The 12,700-nt window shown below is 42.0% G+C and overlaps 1 pseudogene; it reads left to right on the top strand.

Moving 5' to 3' along the window:
• Positions 1 to 11,621: 11,621 nt before the first annotated feature.
• Positions 11,622 to 12,080, top strand: LOC144337590 (18S ribosomal RNA; annotated as a pseudogene).
• Positions 12,081 to 12,700: the final 620 nt, after the last annotated feature.

Raw genomic sequence — 12,700 nt, 5'->3', positions numbered from 1 at the left:
GTGCCACAAGTCAAGCATCAGACTTTCAGCTGACCTCAGACATTCTAATGGGAGAACCTGCTGACTGACCCCAGGCAGTCTAGTAATAGAGACACCTGGGTGACCACAGGAATTCTAATGGGAATGACTCCAGGCCGACTCCAGACATTCTAATTATAGAGACACCTGGATGACCCCAGGCATTCTAATGGAAGAGACTCCTGACTGACCATAAGCAGTCTAAAGATAGAGATGTGAACCCTGCAATTACCATTAGGTAGACTCCTGGCTGAGCTCAGGCACCTGGGTGACTGAGTAACTTCAAAAAGAGAGACTCCTGGCCTAACCCAGGCATTGCAAAGATTGACACACGTGGGCAAAACCAGGCATTTTATTGGGAGAGACCTTCAACTGACCCTAGGTATTTTAATGATAGAGACATCTTGGTGACAACAGACAGTCTAATGATATAGACACCTGCGTGACCCCAAGCATCCTTTTTTAATAGACTCCTGGCTGACCCCTGGCATTGTAATAATAGAGACAGTTGGGTGATTAAAGGTATTCTAATGAAAGAGACTCCTGGCCTACCCCAGGCAATCTAATTATAAAGACACCTGAAAGACCCCAGGCAATGTAATGGGAGAGACACCTAAAATATCCCAGGCATTCTAATGGGAGAGACGCTTGGTCTGCCATATGCAGTCTAATGATACAGGCACCTAGACCAGGCATCCTAATGGAAGAGGTTTTGAGCTGACTTCAGGAAGTCTAATGACGGATACGTGGGCAAACTCAGCCATTCTAATGGGATAGACTCTCGATGACCCCAGGCTTTGTAATAATAAAGAAACCTGAATGACCCCAGGCATTCTAGTGGGAGAGACTCCTGGCCAACATCAGGCATTCTAATAATAGAGAGAACTGGGTGACCCCTTCATTTTAATAGGATAGTTTCCAGGGCGACCCCATGCAGTCTATTGATAGAGACACCTAAGCAACCTCAGGCATTCTAATGGGACAGACACCCGGCCAAACCCAGGCAGTCTACTGACAGAGACATTTGAGCAACCCCAGGCATTCTAATGGGAGTGTATCTCAGCTAACCCAGGCATTCTAATGATAGAGACAACTTAACGACCCCAGGGATTCTAATGGGAAAGACTTCTGGATGACCACAAGCAGTCTAATAACAGAGACACCTTAATGACCTTAGGCATTCTAATGGGAGAGATCCCAGACCGACGCCAGGTAATCTAAGTTTAAGAGTCCTGGGCGAACCTAGGCATTCTAATAACAGAGGCACCTGGGCAATCATAGGCATTCTAATGGAATAGACTCCCAGCCGATATTTGGTAGTCTAATGATAGAGACACCTGGACAATTCCATGCATTTTAATGGGGGAAACTCTTGGAAGACCCCAGTCAGTCTAATGAAGGAGACCCCTGGGCGACCCGATGCATTCTTTTTATTTTATTTTATTTTTTTAATTTATTTTTTATTATAATTATACTTTAAGTTCTAGGGTACATGTGCATAACGTGCAGGTTTGTTACATATGTATACTTGTGCCATGTTGCTGTGCTGCACCCATCAACTCGTCAACACCCATCAACTCGTCATTTACATCAGGTATAACTCCCAATGCAATCCCTCCCCGCTCCCACCTACCCATCATAGGCCCCGGTGTGTGATGTTCCCCTTCCCGAGTCCAAGTGATCTCATTGTTCAGTTCCCACCTATGAGTGAGAACATATGGTGTTTGGTTTTCTGTTCTTGCGATAGTTTGCTGAGAATGATGGTTTCCAGCTGCATCCATGTCCCTACAAAGGACACAAACTCATCCTTTTTGATGGCTGCATAGTATTTCATGGTGTATATGTGCCACAATTTCTTAATCCAGTCTGTCACTGATGGACATTTGGGTTGATTCCAAGTCTTTGCTATTGTGAATAGTGCCACAATAAACGTATGTGTGCATGTGTCTTCATAGCAGCATGATTTATAATCCTTTGGGTATATACCCAGTAATAGGATGGCTGGGTCATATGGTACATCTAGTTCTAGATCCTTGAGGAATCGCCACACGGTTTTCCATAATGGTTGAACTAGTTTACAATCCCACAAACAGTGTAAAAGTGTTCCTATTTCTCCACATCCTCTCCAGCACCTGTTGTTTCCTGACTTTTTAATGACTGCCATTCGAACTGGTGTGAGATGGTATGTCATTGTGGTTTTGATTTGCATTTCTCTGATGGCCAGTGATGATGAGCATTTTTCCATGTGTCTGTTGGCTGTATGAATGTCTTCATTTGAGAAATGTCTGTTCATACCCTTTGCCCACTTTTTGATGGGGTTGTTTGTTTTTTTCATGTAAATTTGTTTGAGTTCTTTGTAGGTTCTGGATATTAGCCCTTTGTCAGATGAGTAGATTGCAAAAATTTTCTCCCATTCTGTAGGTTGCCTGTTCACTCTGATAGTAGTTTCTTTTGCTGTGCAGAAGCTCTTTAGTTTAATTAGATTCCATTTGTCAATTTTGGCTGTGCTGCCGTTGCTTTTGGTGTTTTAAACATGAAGTCTTTGCCCATGCCTATGTCCTGAATGGTACTACCTAGATTCTCCTCTAGGGTTTTTATGGTATTAGGTTTAACATTTAAGTCTCTAATCCATCTTGAATTAATTTTCGTATAATGAGTAAGGAAAGGATCCAGTTTCAGTTTTCTACTTATGGCTAGTCAATTTTCCCAACACCATTTATTAAATAGGGAATCCTTTCCCCATTTACTGTTTCTCTCAGGTTTGTCAAAGATCAGATGGCTGTAGATGTGTGGTATTATTTCTGAGGACTCTGTTCTGTTCCATTGGTCTATATCTCTGTTTTGGTACCAGTACCATGCTGTTTTGGTTACTGTAGCCTTGTAGTATAGTGTGAAGTCAGGTAGCGTGATGCCTCCAGCTTTGTTCTTTTGACTTAGGATTGTCTTGGAGATGCGGGCTCTTTTTTGGTTCCATATGAACTTTAAAGCAGGTTTTTCCAATTCTGTGAAAAAAGTCATTGGTAGTTTGATGGGGATGGCATTGAATCTATAAATAACCTTGTGCAGTATGGCCATTTTCACTATATTGATTCTTCCTATCCATGAGCATAGTATGTTCTTCCATTTGCTTGTACCCTCTTTTATTTCACTGAGCAGTGGTTTGTAGTTCTCCTTGAAGAGGTCCTTTACATCCCTTGTAAGTTGGATTCCTAGGTATTTTATTCTCTTTGAAGCAATTGTAAATGGGAGTTCATTCATGATTTGGCTCTCTGTTTGTCTGTTACTGGTGTATAAGAATCCTTGTGATTTTTGCACATTAATTTTGTATCCTGAGACTTTGCTGAAGTTGCTTATCAGCTTAAGGAGATTTTGGGCTGAGACAATGGGGTTTTCTAAATATACAATCATGTCATCTGCAAACAGGGACAATTTGACTTCTTCTTTCCCTAACTGAATACCCTTGATTTCTTTCTCTTGCCTGATTGCCCTAGCCAGAACTTCCAACACTATGTTGAATAGCAGTGGTGAGAGAGGGCATCCCTGTCTTGTACCAGTTTTCAAAGGGAATGCTTCCAGTTTTTGCCCATTCAGTATGATATTGGCTGTGGGTTTGTCATAAATAGCTCTTATTATTTTGAGGTACGTTCCATCAATACCGAATTTATTGAGCATTTTTAGCATGAAGGGCTGTTGAATTTTGTCAAAGGCCTTTTCTGGGTCTATTGAGATAATCATGTGGTTCTTGTCTTTGGTTCTGTTTATATGCTGGATTATGTTTATTGATTTGCGAATGTTGAACCAGCCTTGCATCCCAGGGATGAAGACCACTTGATCATGGTGGATAAACTTTTTGATGTGCTGCTGGATCCGGTTTGCCAGTATTTTATTGAGGATTTTTGCATCAATGTTCATCAGCGATATTGGTCTAAAATTCTCTTTTGTTGTTGTGTCTCTGCCAGGCTTTGGTATCAGGATGATTTTGGCCTCATAAAACGAGTTAGGGAGGATTCCCTCTTTTTCTATTGATTGGAATAGTTTCAGAAGGAATGGTACCAGCTCCTCCTTGTACCTCTGGTAGAATTCAGCTGTGAATCCATCTGGTCCTGAACTTTCTTTGGTTGGTAGGCTATTAATTATTCCTTCAATTTCAGAGCCTGCTATTGGTCTATTCAGGGATTCAACTTCTTCCTGGTTTAGTCTTGGAAGAGTGTAAGTGTCCAGGAAATTATCCATTTCTTCTAGATTTTCTAGTTTATTTGTGTAGAGGTGTTTATAGTATTCTCTGATGGCAGTTTGTATTTCTGTGGGGTCGGTGGTGATATCCCCTTCATCATTTTTTATTGCGTCTATTTGATTCTTCTCTCTTTTCTTCTTTATCAGTCTTGCTAGCAGTCTGTCAATTTTGTTGATCTTTTCGAAAACTCCTGGATTCATTGATTTTTTGGAGGGTTTTTTGTGTCTCTATCTCCTTCAGTTCTGCTCTGATCTTAGTTATTTCTTGCCTTCTGCTAGCTTTGGAATGCGTTTGCTCTTGCTTCTCTAGTTCTTTTAATTGTGATGTCAGAGTGTCAATTTTAGATCTTTCCAGCTTTCTCTTGTGGGCATTTAGTACTATAAATTTCCCTCTACACACTGCTGTAAATGTGTCCCAGAGATTCTGGTATGTCGTATCTTTGTTCTCATTGGTTTCAAAGAACATCTTTATTTCTGCCTTCATTTCGTTATGTACCCAGTAGTCATTCAGGAGCAGGTTGTTCAGTTTCCATGTAGTTGAGCGGTTTTGATTGAGTTTCTTAGTCCTGAGTTCTAGTTTGATTGCACTGTGGTCTGAGAGACAGTTTGTTATAATTTCTGTTCTTGTACATTTGCTGAGGAGTGCTTTACTTCCAATTATGTGGTCAATTTTGGAATAAGTGCGATGTGGTGCTGAGAAGAATGTATATTCTGTTGATTTGGGGTGAAGAGTTCTCTAGATGTCTATTAGATCTGCTTGCTGCAGAGTTGAGTTCAATTCCTGGATATCTTTGTTAACTTTCTGTCTCGTTGATCTGTCTAATGTTGACAGTGGAGTGTTGAAGTCTCCCATTATTATTGTATGGGAGTCTAAGTCTCTTTGTAAGTCTCTTAGGACTTGCTTTATGAATCTGGGTGCTCTGGTATTGGGTGCATATATATTTAGGATAGTTAACTCTTCCTGTTGAATTGATCCCTTTACCATTATGTAATGACCTTCTTTGTGTCTTTTGATCTTTGATGGTTTAAAGTCTGTTTTATCAGAGACTAGGATTGCAACTCCTGCTTTTTTTTGTTCTCCATTTGCTTGGTACATCTTCCTCCATCCCTTTATTTTGAGCCTATGTATGTCTCTGCATGTGAAATGGGTCTCCTGAATACAGCAGACTGATGGGTCTTGACTCTTTATCCAGTTTGCCAGTCTGTGTCTTTTAATTGGACCATTTAGTCCATTTACATTTAAGGTTAATATTGTTATGTGTGAACTTGATGCTGCCATTATGATATTAACTGTTTATTTTGCTCGTTAGTTGATGCAGTTTCTTCCTAGCCTCGATGGTCTTTACATTTTGGCATGTTTTTGCAATGGCTGGTACCGGTTGTTCCTTTCCATGTTTAGTGCTTCCTTCAGGGTCTCTTGTAAGGCAGGCCTAGTGGTGACAAAATCTCTAAGCATTTGCTTATCTGAAAAGGATTTTTTTTCTCCTTCACTTATGAAACTTAGTATGGCTGGATATGAAATTCTGGGTTGTAAATTCTTTTCTTTAAGAATGTTGAATATTGGCCCCCACTCTCTTCTGGTTTGTAGAGTTTCTGCCGAGAGATCTGCTGTTAGTCTGATGGGCTTCCCTTTGTGGGTAACCTGACCTTTCTCTTTGGCTGCCCTTAAGATTTTTCCCTTCATTTCAACTTTGGTGAATCTGGCAATTATGTGTCTTGTAGTTGCTCTTCTCGAGAAGTATCTTTGTGGCATTCTCTGTATTTCCTGGATTTGAATGTTGGCCTGCCCTACTAGGTTGGGGAAGTTCTCCTGGATGATATCCTGAAGTGTTTTCCAACTTGGTTCCATTTTCCCCCTCACTTTGAGGCACCCCAATCAGATGTAGATTTGGTCTTTTTACATAATCCCATACTTCTTGCAGGCTTTGTTCATTTCTTTTTCTTCTTTTTTCTTTAGGTTTCTCTTCTCGCTTCATTTCGTTCATTTGATCCTCAATAGCTGATAGTCTTTCTTCCAGTTGATCGATTCGGTTACTGAAGCTTGTGCATTTGTCACGTATTTCTCGTGTCATGGTTTTCATCTCTTTCATTTCGTTTATACCCTTCTCTGCATTAATTACTCTAGCCATCAATTCTTCAACTCTTTTTTCAAGATTTTTAGTTTTTTTGCGCTGGGTACGTAATTCCTCCTTTAGCTCTGAGAATTTTGATGGACTGAAGACTTCTTCTCTCATCTCGTCAAAGTCATTCTCCAGCAAGCTTTGATCCGTTGCTGGCAATGAGCTGCGCTCCTTTGCAAGGGGAGAGGTGCTCTTATTTTTTGAATTTCCAGCTTTTCTGCCCTGCTTTTTCCCCATCTTTGTGGTTTTATCTGCCTCTGGTTTTTGATGATGATGGTGACGTACTGATGGGGTTTTGGTGTAGGTGTCCTTCCTGTTTGATAGTTTTCCCTCTAACAGTCAGGACCCTCAGCTGTAGGTCTGTTGGAGATTGCTTGAGGTCCACTCCAGACCCTGTTTACCTGGGTGTCAGCAGCAGAGGCTGCAGAAGATAGAATATTGCTGCACAGCGAGTGTACCTGCCTGATTCTTGCTTTGGGGGCTTCCTCTCAGGGGTGTACTCCACCCTGTGAGGTGTGGGGTGTCAGACTGCCCCTAGTGGGGGATGTCTCCCAGTTAGGCTACTCAGGGGTCAGGGACCCACTTGAGCAGGGAGTCTGTCCCTTCTCAGATCTCAACCTCCGTGTTGTGAGATCCACTGCTTTCTTCAATGCTGTCAGACAGAGTCGTTCGCGTCTGCAGAGGTTTCAGCTGCTTTGTTGTTGTTGTTGTTGTTGTTTTGCTGTGCCCTGTCCCCAGTGGTGGAGTCTACAGAGATAGGCAAGACTCCTTGAGCTGCTGTGAGCTCCAGCCAGTTCGAGCCTCCCAGCTGGTTTGTTTATCTACTTAAGTCTCAGCAATGGTGGGCGCCCCTCCCCCAGCCTGGCTGCTGCCTTGTCGCGAGATCGCAGACTGCTGTGCTAGCAATGAGGGAGGCTCCGTGGGCGTGGGACCCTCCCGGTCAGGTGTGAGATATAGTCTCTTGGTGTGCCCGTTTGCTAAGATCCTTGGTAGAGTGTAGTATTGGGGTGGGAGTTACCCGATTTTCCAGGTGTTGTGTGTCTCAGTTCCCCTGGCTAGGAAAAGGGATTCCTTTCCCCCTTGCGCTTCCCAGGTGAGGCGATGCCTCACCCTGCTTCAGCTCTCCCTGGTCGGGCTGCAGCAGCTGACCAGCACTGATTGTCCGGCACTCCCTAGTGAGATGAACCCAGTACCTCAGTTGAAAATGCAGAAATCACCTGTCTTCTGTGTCACTCGCACAGGGAGTGGAGACTGGAGCTGTTCCTATTCGGTCATCTTGCTCTGCCCCTCGACCCGATGCATTGTAATAGGAGAGACTCCTAGCTGACCCCAGGCATTCTAATAGGCAGAATCCTGGCCAAGCAAGGCAGTCTATGAATCAACACACCTGGGTGACAAAGGCATTGTAATAAAAAAGATTCCTTGCCAACTACAGGCAGCCTAATTATAGACACACGTAGGCGACACCAAGCATTTGAATGGGAGAGAATCCTGTCCAACCTTAGGCAATTTAGTGGTAGAGAGAACTGGGTAAATGCAGGCATTCTAATGGAAGTGAATTTTATCCAACTACAGGCAGTCTAATGATCAAGACAACTAGGCAACACAAGTCATTACAACAGGAGAGAGTCCTGACCAATCCCAGGCAGTCTTTTGATAGAGATACATGGGTGACCCAGGAGATTCTAATGGGAGCATCTCCCATAGGTAGTCTAATTGTAAAGACAACTGGGTGACCACAGGCCTTCTTATGAGTAAGACTCCCACCCAACCCCAGGCAGTCTAATAATAGAGGCACCTGGGTGACAACAGGCATTCTAATGGGAGACACTTTCAGCCTACCATAGGCGTTCTAATGGGAGAGACACCTGGTAGAACACTGGCAGTCTAAGCATAGAAACACCTGGGAAACACCAGACATTCTAATGGGTGAGTCCCCTGTCAGACACCAGACTGTCTAATAATAGAGACACCTGGGAGACCCCAGGAGTTTTAATGGGAAAGACTGCCATCCAAACCAAGCCACACAAATGATAGAGACTCCTGGTTTGCCCCAGGCAATCTAATGATAAGCATACCTGGGCAACTACAGACATTATAATGAAAGAGACTCCCAGCTGACATTAGTCTAATGGTAGAGACATCTGGGAGTCCCCAGTCATTCTAATGGGGGATATTCTCAGAAGACCCTAGGCATTCCAATGATAGACACACCTGGGTGACACCAAGCATTCTAATGGGAGAGGATCCCAGTTGACCCCAGGCATTCTAATGGAAGATACTCCTGGCCAACCACAGGAAGTCTAATGATAGAGACACCTATGTGACTGCAGTTATTATAATGGAAAAGACTCCCGTCCTACTGAAAGTAGTCTAATGATGAAGACATTAACCAACTGCAGGTGTTTTTTTGTTTGTTCGTTTTTTTTTTTTTTTTTTTTTTTTTTTTTTTTGAGATGGAGTCTTGCTCTCTCACCCAGGCTGGAGTGCAGCAGTGTGATCTCAGCTTACTGCAAGCTCCACCTCCCGGGTTCACGCCATTCTCCTGCCTCAGCCTCCCAAGTAGCTAGGACTACAAGCACCCACCATCTCGCCTGGTTAGTTTTTTTTTTTTTGTATGTTTTTTTAGTAGAGAGGGGGTTTCACCATGTTAGCCAGGATGGTCTCTATCTCCTGACCTCGTGATCCGCCCGTCTTGGCCTCCCAAATGGGGTGCCACGGTAATTACAAACCTACTATCAGCAATTCCATATATTGGAACCAATCTCGTCCAATGAGTCTGAGGTGTATACTCCATTGACAATCCCACTCTCACACGATTCTTCACCCTTCACTTCATCCTACCTTTTATTATCACAGCCTTTACAACTCTACATCTACCATTTCTACACGAAACAGGATCAAATAACCTCTGCGGAATTTCCTCCCACTCCGACAAAATTACCTTTCATCCCTACTACATAATCAAAGATATCTTAGGCCTAACCCTTCTCCTTCTTACCTTAATAACATTAGTATTATTCTCACCTGACCTTTTAAGCGACCCAGACAACTACACTCCAGCCAATCCACTAAGTACTCCCCCACACATTAAGCCAGAGTGATACTTCCTATTCACATATGCAATCCTACGATCTGTCCCTAATAAATTAGGAGGTGTATTAGCACTCCTCCTATCAATCCTCACCTTAACGATCATACCTATACTCCACAAATCCAAACAACAAAGTATAGCATTCCGCCCACTTAACCAATCCCTATTCTGACTTCTAATCACAATTCTACTAACTCTCATTTGAATCGGAGGCCAACCAGTAAACCAACCCTTTATCATTATTGGACAGATAGCATCCATGATATACTTCACCACAATTCTAATCTTAATACCACTTGCCTCCTTAACTGGAAACAATCTATTCAAGTGAACCTGCCCTTGTAGTACAAATTAATACACTAGTCTTGTAAACCAGAAATGGAATCTTCTCCCTAGGGCAATTCAGAAAAAAAGTACTTAACTTCACCACCAACACCCAAAACTGGCATTCTAATTTGAACTACTTTCTGTATTCTATGGGGCGCAAGCTTTAAATGTAACTTAAGTACTAATTTATTTTAACACACTCCTATGTAATTCTGCATTACTGCTAGCCAACATGAATATTATATAGTACCATAATTGCTTAACTGTATATAGCACGTATTCTTACATACTTACTAGCAACCCTCAAAACATGCTTACAAGCAAGAACTCTAATAAATCAGCCAACTATAACACATAGTACTAATATCCAAAGTCCAAGTACTTCCCTTAGAATATCAACTAACCCAGTTCTTCATTCTTCGTACATAGCACATTACATCGTTCATCAAACATAGCACATTTCAGTCAAAAAAGTCCTCGCCACCACGGATACCCCCCTCACTTAGGTGTCCCTTGTTCACCATCCTCCATGAAATCAATATCCCACACAAGAGTGCTACTTTCCTCACTCCAGGCCCATAATTCGTGGGGGTAGCTACAGTGAACTGTATCCAGCATCTGGTTCTTACCTTAGGGCCATATAATCAAGATTGCCCACACGTTCCCCTTAAATAAGACATCTCGATAGATCATGGGTCTGTCACCCTATTAACCAGTCACGCGAGCTCTCCATGCATTCGGTATTTTTTATCTCAAGTGTGCACGCAACCCCATCGCAGAAAGCTGGCCCCACCACACCATATGTCGCAGGATCTGTCTTTGATTCCTGGTTCATACCATTGTTGATCGCACCTACATTCAATATTCCAGCCCCGCATAATACCATAAGGTGTTATTTAATTCATGGTTGTAGGACATACCAATAACTGACTATGCAGCGTATCCCTCGCTACACTATAAAATCACAACAAATTTTTACCAAACCCCCCTCCCTCATCTCTGACTTTTTTCCCCAAAAACTCACTTTTGCCAAACCCCAAAAACAAAAGCCTTAATCCACTTAGCCAGAGCTTATATTTTCATCTTTTAGCTATGCATAACTTCAAATGCTACCCCTCAACTAATATAAATCTACTTCACCCTACCACTCTCAACTTCAATTTCTTCCTTTTCTTTTCTTTCTTTACTTTTTTCCTACACACTTACCCACTACCAGATCTATACCCTTACTATCACAACCTCAAAAGTGGCACTTCATAATTATGCATTTTTTCCTTGTTTATGTAGCTTAATTTACCTAAAGCAAGACACTGAAAATGCCTAGACGGGTTTGCACGCCCCATAAACAGATAGGTTTGGTCTAGCCTTTCTATTAACTCTTAGCAAGATTATACATGCAAGCATCCCCGTCCCAGTGAAGACACCCTATAAATCACCACGATCAAAAGGAGTAAGTACCAAGCACGCACGACGCAGCTCAAAACACTTTGTTCAGCCACACCCCCACGGGAGACAGCAGTGACAAACCTTTAGTAATAAACAAAAGTTTAACTAAGCTATGCTACATTCAGGGTTGGTTAATTTCCTGCCAGCCACCGTGGCCATATGATTAACTCAAGCTAATAGAGACCGGTGTAAAGAATGTTTTAGATCTAGTTCAATAAAACTAAACTCCATCTAAATTGTAAAACCTTAGCTGATGTAAAATAAAACACGAAAGTGGCTTTAAAATTTCTGAACACACAATAACTAAGACTCAAACTGTGATTAGATACCCCACTATGCTTAGCCTTAAACTTCAATAGTTAAAACAACAAAACTACTCACCAGAATACTACAAGCAATAGCTTAAAACTCAAAGGACTTGGCGGTGCTTCACATCCCTCTAGAGGAGCCTGTTCTATAATAGATAAACCTCTATCCACCCCACTATCTCTTGCTCAGCCTATATACCGCCATCCTCAGCAAACCCTAATAAAGTCCACAAAGTAAGCATAAATGCCCCCGCAACAACGTTAGGTCAAGGTGTAGCTTATGAGATGGTAAAAAATTGGTTACATTTTCTACCCCAGAAAATCCCACTATAACTCTTATGAAATCTAAGAGTCCAAGGAGGATTTAGCAGTAAATTAAGAATAGAGTGCTTAATTGAATCAGGCCATAAAACATGCACACACTGCCCATCACTCTCCTCAAATGTATTTAAGGACTAACTTAACTAAACACCCCTAGCATTTATATAGAGGAGATAAGTCATAATACGGTAAGTGTACTGGAAGGTGCACTTGGATAAACCAAGGCATAGCTTAACATAAAGCATCCGGCTTACACCTGGAAGATCTCAATATCATTTGATTGCCTTGAGCTAGCACTAGCCCTAAATCTAATCAACACTAACACCAAATTAACATATACTAAATCATTTACCCATACAAAAGTATAGGCAATAGAAATTTTATCCTGGCGCTATAGACACAGTACCGTAAGGGAAAGATGAAAAAAATTAACCAAACACAAAATAGCAAGGACTCACCCCTATACCTTCTACATAATGAATTAACTAGAGACAATTTCGCAAAGAGAACTAAAGCCAAATTCCCCGAAACCAGACGAGCTACCCCAAAACAGCTAAAAGAGCGCACCCGTCTATGTAGCAAAATAGTGGGAAGATTTATGGGTAGAGGTGACAAGCCTACCGAGCCTGGTGATAGCTGGTTATCCAAGATAGAATCTTAGTTCAACCTTAAGTTTACCTGCAGAATCACTCAATCCCCCTGTAAACTTAATTGTTAGTATAAAGAGGGACAGCTCTTTAGACATTAGGAAAAAACCTTGTATAGAGAGTAAAAAAATCAAATTCCCATAGTTGGCCCAAAAGCAGCCATCAATTAAGAAAGTGTTCAAGCTC

The sequence above is a fragment of the Macaca mulatta genome, chromosome 19 (genome assembly GCF_049350105.2).
Source record: "Macaca mulatta isolate MMU2019108-1 chromosome 19, T2T-MMU8v2.0, whole genome shotgun sequence".
Lineage (NCBI taxonomy): Eukaryota > Metazoa > Chordata > Mammalia > Primates > Cercopithecidae > Macaca > Macaca mulatta.
The sequence above is the reverse complement of the archived record's forward strand: the minus strand, read 5'-3'. Positions and strand labels throughout refer to the sequence as shown.